Here is a 10,525-nt window from a genome sequence, read left to right as displayed (position 1 = left end):
ATGCTTCTGGAACATGGCCTGGAAAACTCACAGCGACCCAATTACATTGTGTTTTGTTTGTTATACTAAGAGAGGGCAGAAGATGTTCATCTTTTCCTTAGGGAATCTACTTAATTAGTGGAAATTTCCAAGTGGCATGGTAAGTATATCCAGATGTTCCTGCATACATACCATGCTTACATACCTGCACATACCCATGCTTCCAGGGTCTTGCATTAAAAATTGAACTGAAACAGTGACATCTTGTGGTCAACACAATGACTTTCAATAGTGGAATTGCTGTTTAAATATGAATAGCATTTCAACGAGAACTCCCAAGGCTAGAATTCTGTGCCCTCTGGGTTTGCACAGTAGCAGTCATTGAGGTCAAGGGCACAAAACATCCAAAGTCTTCAACAGACAGGCCCTATAACCCAGGATCTGATCCCAGGTTTTCTGCTTTAAACTGGATTATATGAGCCTCCACTGCCAAATAATCTGGGATAAACAGAAAACTTGGAATCAGATCCTGGGATATAGGGCCTGTCTGGAAGGGAATAAGTCCTATTTAATTCAGTGGGACATACAATGTCAGCCTGGGGAAAATACTGCTTTGATGTTTGTCTAAAACCAGAAAAAATGAGCTTTGTATTTAAAACAAAATTAACCAGAGGACCCTATTAAATTAAACAAAAGGCTACAAGAAGCCCCAGAGCTTTAGACTTCCCATCCCTGGACTAAATGGTGTGTTTGTTTTTGTTAAAGTTTCCCTGCTTCTCCTCAGGGCTGCCCTCTTGCTTTGTGCCTGGCATGTTCCTCTGGTATGCCTCTGCTCCTGCAGCCAGGGAAGTGAGCGAGGGTGTGAGGGTGAGCGGAAAGAGCCTGGAAGAGGTAGCTAGGCTGAGAGGAGACATGATAGCCATGTATAAATATGTGAGGGGAAGTCATATGGAAGAGGGAGCAAGCTTGTTTTCTGCTGCCCCCGAGACTAGGACGCGGAACAGAGGCTTCAAACAGGAAAGGAGATTCCACCTGAACATCAGGAAGAACTTCCTCACTGTGAGAGCTGTTTGGCAGTGGAACTCTCCCCCGGTCTGTGGTGGAAGCTCCTTCTTTGGAGGCTTTTAAGCAGAGGCTGGCTGGCCATCTGTCGGGGGCGCTTTGAATGCGATTTCCTGCTTCTTGGCAGTGGGTGGGAGTGGATGAGGTCTCTTCCAACTCAATGATTCTGTGAGACATATAAATAAATTATACGAACAAAATGCACAGGAAAGCAACATGAAAACCTTTTATTTATGTTTTAAAAGAAATAATATCATAGAAGATTGATAGATAGCATAATAATCACAATAATAATGTTTATATACTGCCCCCTCTCCCCAGGGGACACGGAGGGGGGCTTACAACATAAAATACAGTAAGTGCAGTACAATAAAATATATAAAAATGGATAAAAAATTAATAACCCATCAATAAATATAAAACACGAAATACAGCACAACCAATAACAAAATTAACAATATAATTATGAACATTAGATTCAAATAGTCATTGATTGGCAACAATATGTACAGTTTCTTTCACAGGGCTTCTGGATGGTATCAGCCCCACAGCCAAGTCAGGATGGAAGGAGTGAGGGCCTCATTCAAGCAAAGTCCTTTTGTTCACAGGGCACCTTGACTAGGAGAGTAGGAGGAACACCGGCAAGTATGGACACACAATGAAACCAGCTGTCCCAGGCAGAGGTCGTGAAGAGGATGTGTGAGTGGCTCTGAAGAGGGAGAGTTGTTGTTATTTATTTATTTATTTATTTATTATCATTATTATTGTTATGAATAAACCACATTATCTCTCCTGAAAGAGACTCAAAGTGGCTTAACATAAAAGTATCAGCATACAATTTAAAATACACAAATATGCAAACAGAGGCACTCTCCAGCCAGAAAGCCTTTGAGGAGCTAAATCAGAAGACTGGGTGTGTCTTTCTCTCCTAAGTGGAGGTCCCAGTTCCTGTGGCCAAGAACAGCCTGCCTGTACCTGTAGCAACCCCCCCCCCCCCTTTTCATCCCTCTCCCTCCTAGCCTCTTCCTCCCTTCCTCAGGGGGGCCATATCATGGTTTCATCGCTGCTTCCCTTAGGGATGCTGGGGCTCTGCCTTCGTTTCCTGAGGGATTGGCCTCTCCCTGGACCCTCTTGGCACCTCCTCCAGGAATCCACATACAATGGTGTTTCTCTGGTCATCTTCCTTGCTCCAACTCCTTTTCCCCTCCATGCTGCCAAGCTCCTCTTTCTTGTCTTATCCCTACTTCCTCTGGAAAGGGCTCCGGGAAGCAGGGCTTGGCTTTTTCTTTCCCAATGCAGTATATGGGGTTCTATGTCTGATGTCCTTCTGCCTTACTAGGGAATCTGCCATCTTCCAGGGCCCTTCTGGCCCTCTTGGTCAGGACTTGGGGGCCTCTGCCAGGCTCCTTGCTCCCCACAACAAGCACATCCCTCCCTCTGTTTTCCAGTCCCAACTCACATTAGATCTCCTCCAAATTCTCTATCTCCAATAGTATGGTTCACTAAGAGAAATTTAAAAAAATCATATGTAAGAGCATAACACTCAAAGACTCCCCCAGCCCAAAAAAAGGCCCAACCCCCACCCAAAAAGTGAGAAGAAGTTACCTCAATTCCTGGGACAGCTAGCTCCAAAGTGCCTTCGAACTGTCCTCATTTCCTTCCCTGGCCAAAGTGACTATTAAGAAACTTCCTCTGAAAGCTTGACCTCCTCTTTCCCTTTGCACAAAGACAGTACATCTGCATTTTGCTGCTTATCCAGGATTCATACGATTCTACTTGAATGGGGCCATTCCTCCTTGCATCCTGGCCTGCTGCGGACCCGATATCATCTATAACTGCTGTAAAAGAAAGAGAGGAGACTTCGTTCAAATCCTGATCCCCTCCTCTTTATTATAATAATAATAATAATAATAATAATAATAGATGGGCACACTGGGTGCCGTGCCAAAAGATCTCAGCCGGCATTTGGAAACAATAGACATTGACAAAATTACGATCTGCCAACTGCAAAAGGCCACCTTACTGGGATCTGCACGCATCATCCGAAAATACATCACACAGTCCTAGACACTTGGGAAGTGTTCGACTTGTGATTTTGTGAAACGAAATCCAGCATATCTATCTTGTTTGCTGTGTCATACAACGTCGTTGTGTCAATAATAATAATAACAATAACTTTATTTTTATACCCTACCTCTATCTCCCCAAAGGGAACCCAGGGCAGCTTACATGGGGCCAAATTGTCCTCATTTTCTTCCCTGGCCAAAGTGACTATTAAGAAACTTCCTCTGAAAGCTTGACCTCCTCTTTCCCTTTGCACAAAGACAGTACATCTGCATTTTGCTGCTTATCCAGGATTCATACGATTCTACTTGAATGGGGCCATTCCTCCTTGCATCCTGGCCCTGCTGCGGGCCTGATACCATCTATAACCGCTGTAAAAGAAAGAGAGGAGACTTCGTTCAAATCCTGATCCCCTCCTCTTAATAATAATAATAATAATAATAATAATAATAATAATAATAATAATAATAATAATAATAATAACAGTAACTTTATTTTTATACCCTACCTCTATCTCCCCAAAGGAAACCCAGGGCAGCTTACATGGGGCCAAACTGTCCTCATTTTCTTCCCTGGCCAAAGTGACTATTAAGAAACTTCCTCTGAAAGCTTGACCTCCTCTTTCCCTTTGCACAAAGACAGTACATCTGCATTTTGATGCTTAACCAGGATTCATACGATTCTACTTGAATGGGGCCATTCCTCCTTGCATCCTGGCTCTGCTGCGGGCCTGATACCATCTATAACCGCTGTAAAAGAAAGAGAGGAGACTTCGTTCAAATCCTGATCCCCTCCTCTTTATAATAATAATAATAATAATAATAATAATAATAATAATAATAATAATAACAACAACAACAGTAACTTTATTTTTATACCCTACCTCTATCTCCCCAAAGGGAACCCAGGGCGGCTTACATGGGGCCAAGCCCGAATAAAAACAATAACAATATAAACACAACAATAGACAAGAGACATGAACAATTATAAAAATTTAAACATTACCAAATAAAAATAAATGACAAAAACCTAATAAAAACATGAATTAAAACGGAGTGGTTGTAAAAATAGACTGGGTAAAGTGCACCATATAAATATTGTAAACACGAAGTGACTGATAAAGTGCTGCAAATTCTTGGAAGTGCAAATTGGGATGGGAGTAGAAGTACAATGCTTCTGCCTTTTCCTCCTTACCCATGGTTCGAGTGTGGTGACCTTGCAGGAAAAGGTCTCCTGAACTTCAACTGGAGGACATTGTACTTTGCAGAAGTACAATGCTCCTGCCTTTCCTTCCGTACCCAAGTGTCGAGTGTGGTGACCTTGGAGGAAGAGGACTCCTGAGCTTCAACTGGAGGACTAGAGAAGAAGAGAAAACAGCAAAACAGAACCCTGTGTAGCTATTTTGAAGGGGATCAAGGGTTACGACAGGATGCTCACTAAAGCACCAGTGAATAAATGTCCTTTATGAGGAAGAGTCTTGAAATGCTACTCATAAATGATATAAATCCTGGGAGAAAGGCAGGAAGTTAAATCTCTGTCTTTAAATATTCAAGGACCAGATTCAGAATTTTGGCTATAATATGGAATTAGATAAATGGGAAAATGAGGCAGAAGGGATTGAAATTTACACAATGAAATGATATGATGGATTTTAATTCTTTCCTCCCACGTAAAAATGTATAAAGTAGTAGTAGTAGTAGTAGGACGCTCATAGTAGGACGCTCAGGATCCTACTACCAAAGGTGGTTGATATGTCAAAAGGCCTATAAAATTCCGGATATTCCTCAGACAAGAATGGGCTTCATTCTCAAACACTTGGGAACACTTCATAAAACAAGCAGAAGACAAGGAGGAAGGGCTTACCTTATAGGAAACACTTTAATCAACCTCCTCTTCTGACAGCAAGGGAAACAATTCTCGCAGAATTTCCTGAGGTTCTGCAAAGGAGAAAGGAGAACAAGGTCAGAGGAAGGTAGAAGGAATTGCCTTGAGAGAGAGGCTGTTCAAAGGCAAAGGAATTCTGGATACAAATACCTAGAGATATGGAAACTATCTTATAAAATCCCACTGAAACCAGAATTTTTCTCATTGGGACTATTTGAATAACAAATATTAAAACAAGAGGAAATAATTTTCGTTTACGTGACGACAGCAACAAGAATATGCAAAATTATGGAAATGGTAAAACACACCGACATCAGAAGATTGAATTACAAAAGTTTATGAGATGACCAGAATTGGCAAATTAACTTTGGCTTTACAACAAGCAAACACACAAAATTTCAGTAAGATTGGAAACCCTTCATGCAATTTATAAAGAATCACAAAAATTTGTGGACTTACAATACTTTAAAAATATTGAAATGGCTATTACTACTATTTTGATACATATCTTTATCTATATCTGTATCTGAATCTGTATGATGGTCTGATACAGTTCCTTGTATTTTCCTTTCCCTTTTACTCTGGCTATCAGCTTTTTAGTCCCAGTTCTCTTTGGAATATTCATTTGTATATTTTGTTTTTCTTTCAATAATATAATCCTGCACCATATAGTCTGCTACATATTTGTATCAATTTTTATTTCCCATTTTCTGTGCCCTTTCCAACTCTGGGCAACGGTTGCTTTTGCAGCTTCTATCAAATATTTTATAATTTTGGCCCAATCTTTGGCGCAGCCTTTACCTTCAGTTTTCTGGGGGGGGGGGGGGGGGATTGTTTTTTTGTTCAATTTTATTTTTAACCCTACCCTGTTTCCCTGAAAATAAGACATCCCCTGAGAATAAGGCTTAGTAGAGGTTTTGCTAAATTGCTAAATGTAAGGCCTCCTCTGAAAGTAAGACCTAGCAAATATTTTGGTTGAAAGCATGCCTACAGAACACCAGAGCATGCAGAATTGGGAAATGTATGTACCATAGATTGTTGTATATGGAAATAGTGGCAGTAACAAGAAATTCTTGATAGGATTCACAGTTTGTCTGGTCATGCTGGTTTGTGTTGACAACTACTGAACAGTGTATAATAAATGTTCTTTTTTTGGTTCAATAATAAATATGAATTCTTCTTCATGGAAAAATAAGACATCCCCTGAAAATAAGACCTAGAGCATCTTTGGGAGCAAAAATTAATATAAGACCCTGTCTTATTTTCAGGGAAACACAGTAATATTTCCTCCATCACACTTTTTATATATAATTTTGTGTACCTTATCACAGGCCCACCACATTTGTATAAAGGTTCCTAATTCCCCATTTTTCAGAATTTTCCATTGTGTTTACTTAATCCTTAGGTGGCTTTTTTCAGCTGTATTTATCCAATTCTCAATGTCCTTCTCATTACTATTTAATTTCTCATTCCATACCTTTCTCATTACTATTTAATTCCTCATTCCATATCTCAATCAGTGAGCAAAATGTAATGCTTTCCCAAGCAAGGGTACTTTTGACTTCTTCCACAACCCCCCTCCCCATTCACAAATTGGGGAAATATTTCATTTTAAATCTGGGAGCAATAAACGCCATGACATTAGAGAACTGGCTAAGCATCCAGATCATTACCAAAAAATCCAGTTCCCCACCATGTCCTCAAATGTTTGAAAAGAATGCTGGCCCCCAAACTTAAAATACGCAAAGAACGTAGAGCACTTGAAGTCAAACTAATGTGATGAGAACAGTGGATTCCCGGATTTTAAGTGTAGCACTCAGTAGAATTTAGTAAATGTGATGAAGTGGAGGATTTCGGCTCCCCAGCCTCCATTTTTTTTAATGAAGAGGAGAATGCTCTGGGCTCCCCATAGGCCCACCTTCCGCCCCACCAGTGCCAAAGGCCCAAGCTCTTACTTACTTTGAGGAATTTTCTCAAGGGCATCTTCAGACGGAAAGACACACGAGACGTCAAAAGAAATGGGGAAAACCCCTCTTGTCTTCCTGTCATGAACGGAATGGGCAATACCGGTCTCGTTCAGAACTGCATTCTCATGGCAACGGTGTAAAACAAAGGGACCCCATGCTCCAGGGAAGTGATGGTCCTTTTCTGAACCCATATACACCGGGTAGTTGCCCCATCAAATCTGAAACCAGTGTTAGCAAATTAACGAACAAGTAGAAGTAATAAGAGTCCAACACATTATACATGGCCTCCGAAATCAAGACCAGAAGAACTCATGGAAATCCACCCGTTTGTGAGGGTTTTGGCCTCCCTCCCTCCCCTTCCCTTCCCTTCCTTCCTTCCTTCCTTCCTTCCCTCCCTGCAAGCCATGAGGCCCAGGAGCGACCCTAGTGCCAAGCCTCCTCAGGCAAGGCCTCCTCTGGGCCCACAGAGAGAGGGCCCTTCCCCATTGGACTGCAGGGGGCGCAATGTCTCCGCAATGTCTCAGGCTCAGATTGGTAGAATTCAAGGGTCACCTTGTTTCGGCCTCAGGTGAGTGACCTTGAAGGCCCCAATTTCTCACCCTCAGTTGAGCAGCATTCAAACCCCATGGTGTCTCAGTCTTGGAAGGGGGTCTTCTTAAAAGGTGCCAGTGTGCTGCTTCGAGAGGGCCACATTCTCTCAGCCTCAGGCCTTGACAGGGACCCCTGTGATGGCTTTGGACTCCCCCTTCCCCCCTTCCTTCCTTCTTTCCTTCCTTCCCCACAAGGCATGGGGCCCAAAAGTGTCCCTGGTCCCAGGCCCCCTCAGGCCAGGCCTCCTCCTGGCTCTGGGCCTTCCCCTGTTGGCCTGCAGGGCGCGTCCTCCCTCCCTCCAGCCTGTTCTCCCTTTGGGACTTCCTCACGGTTTAGGGCAAACATGCTCATTTTCTTTCAGGGTTATTGAGCCGACTGTGCCCCAAAATTTCAGAGGCTGCCCAGTGGCTCTTCAGGGAGCAAGGCACTGGGTGCTGGGCAGCCTCTCCAACAGGACTCAGCCGGCCTGGGCTGGCTGGAAGGGGCTGGGCCTCCATCATCGAACTAGGGGTCCCCTTTCCTCCATTATTGAAGTGGGGTGCATCCCCTCCTATTTGTGTTTAGGGGACCAGTTGGAATGTTTGCATCGCAGCTGTACTTTCTTAACCCTTTAGAGCAGGGGTCCTCAAACTTTTTAAGCCGAGGGCCAGTCCACAATCCTTCAGACTGTTGAGGGGCCGGATTATCATTTGAAAAAAATACAAATTCCAATGCACACTGCATATGTCTTATTTGTAGTGCAAAAACAACAACAAGAACAAGAACAATGAAAGAACAATACAATATTTAAAAATAAAAACAATTTTAACCAATATACATTTATCAGGATTTCAATGGGAAGTGTGGTCCTGCTTCTGGCCAATGAGATAGTCAAGTTAATTAGGGTTGCTGTTGTTGTTGTTGTTGTGTGCCTTCAAGTCATTTCAGACTTTTGGTGAGCCTAAGTCTAAAATTTATTTATTTATTTATTGTTTACTGCATTTATTTACTACATTTGTATCACACCCTTCTCACCCCAAAGGGGACTCAGAGTGGCTTACAAATTATATGTACATACAATATATTATATTATTAGCATAGCACAATATTAGCATTATATATTACTATATTGAACTATACCACTATACTGTAATATTATTAGTAATATTATATGTAATATAGAATATATAATTAATATTATTATATGGTATTATTATTAGTGTTATATTGTATTACATTATAATATTATTATCAATATTATATGTATATACAATATATTATAAAACTGAGGGCGGGGGCCAGGTAAATGACTTCGGAGGGCCGCATCCGGCCCCCGGGCCTTAGTTTGGGGACCCCTGCTTTAGAGGACTATGCTGCGAACACATATCTGATAGGTAGGACAACATCCAGAAAAAAAAAATTTCGAGGGCGGGGGGGAAGGTTTGAAATCATGAAAAGTAGTTCCATAACACAAAATAATTTAGAAATCAGGCTCCATTGATAACCTTCAGTAGACACTCAGAACAGATAAACTTCAGTGGACACTTATGGGGATTTGGTTAATCAGTTAAAATTCATGAGTAAACCATGTTTTTTGAAAAAACCTGAAAAATTTCGTAAGGGGGGTAGGGGGTGGGTTGAATCCCTAAACCCCTCCCTTGGCTACAGCCCTGCTGACTGCTGCTGCTCAATCGCATAGTCGTTTCCAACTCTTCGTGACCTCATGGACCAGTCCCCGCCAGAGTTCCCTGTCGGCCGTTATAGCCCCCAGTTCCTTCAAGGTCAAGCCAATCACTTCAAGGATACCGTCCATCCATCTTGCCCTTGGTTGGTCTCTCTTCCTTTTTCCTTCCAGCCCTGCTGACAGGAACTGTATTTTCCCCCACACTGGAGGTTCATACAATGCATTTCTCTCCAATGCAGCATTTTTCTACTTGACAAGAAACAAGTCCCAGTCTGCCTTGAACTTCCTCAAAGATTTCTCCTTGATCAGCATTGTGCATTTTGTCCATATCAGCTAATTTGGAGACCTCTGTCAGCCATTCTTCTCGTGTTGAGATGATTGATTCCTTCCATCTCTGCAAATCAACCAGAGGTGTCAAACTTGTAGCCCTCCAGATGTTTGAAACTCCAGATGCCCTAGCCAGCTTGTCCAGTGGTAAGGAATTTTGGGAGCTGGAATTGAAAACAGCTGGAGGACCACAAGTTTGTCACCACTGGCATAGACGATTCTCTCTGCATTTGTCTTATGTTGTAGTAATCTCCCATGTTTCTTTCCATTGGATCCTCCATCATTCCCAAACAAATCAAATTCTGGTTTCATCATGACTTTAACCTTTAGAATTTCTTTCAACATCATATGTTGGGAACAGCAATGGACCCAGCCCCTTTTCTAATACTCTCTCTGACTATCCTCCTTTCTCAGGCCGATCTGCACCAGGTGCATGTTGCTTGAGGAATCCTGATGAAGTGGGTCCCAAAGATCCTCCTACCATGCACCCCCCTTCTGGCTTTTCAGTCCAAACTTTCCACAGGTTGGTTTCCAGAGCCATACTCCTACTTCCAGGCATGGCAACCATCATTGTGAGGCACCCTAAAAACGGCACGCATTGGATTCATAATTCATTTGCCTCACATCTGTGTGCAGTTGGCCCTGTCACTGTCATTAGAAAGTGTTTCCAAGCCAAACCTCAGGCAGTGCTACTCCAATTCTACCCATGGTTGGCCAAGGGCGTGTGACCATGTGGCAAAATCCTTTTTCAAAAATGTCTTTAGTGCCTGGATGTTGAGCTGGAGGTATTTTGATTTGTTAGAGAAGCCAAGTGATTTAAGAGAGCAGAGTTCAAATCCCTGTTCAGTCCTGAGAAACCACAGGGTGATCTTGTGCAAGTCACCCCTCTCAGCCTCAAAGGAAGGCAAAGGGAAACCCTCTCTCAACAAGTCTGTTGGAAACCCCTCGGATAGGCTTGCTTTTGGGTTCCACATGAATGGAAGACACA

The 10,525-nt window shown here is 42.4% G+C and overlaps 1 long non-coding RNA gene across 2 annotated transcripts; it reads right to left on the bottom strand.

The window, feature by feature from the left end:
- Positions 1–1,245: 1,245 nt before the first annotated feature.
- LOC134299386 (uncharacterized) lies at positions 1,246–5,747 on the bottom strand. Of its 2 annotated transcripts, XR_010006586.1 has the most exons (7): positions 4,969–5,747; positions 4,300–4,461; positions 3,614–3,854; positions 3,271–3,476; positions 2,647–2,879; positions 2,501–2,543; positions 1,246–1,750 (listed from the first exon to the last, which is right to left on the bottom strand). It is a non-coding gene; the product is annotated as an uncharacterized LOC134299386 (long non-coding RNA). The 2 variants fall into 2 exon arrangements; XR_010006585.1 differs by having other exon boundaries at positions 1,246–2,879.
- Positions 5,748–10,525: the final 4,778 nt, after the last annotated feature.

Source organism: Anolis carolinensis, chromosome 5, assembly GCF_035594765.1.
Source record: "Anolis carolinensis isolate JA03-04 chromosome 5, rAnoCar3.1.pri, whole genome shotgun sequence".
Classification (NCBI taxonomy): Eukaryota; Metazoa; Chordata; class Lepidosauria; order Squamata; family Dactyloidae; genus Anolis; species Anolis carolinensis.
This window is presented reverse-complemented; position numbering and strand designations above follow the sequence as displayed.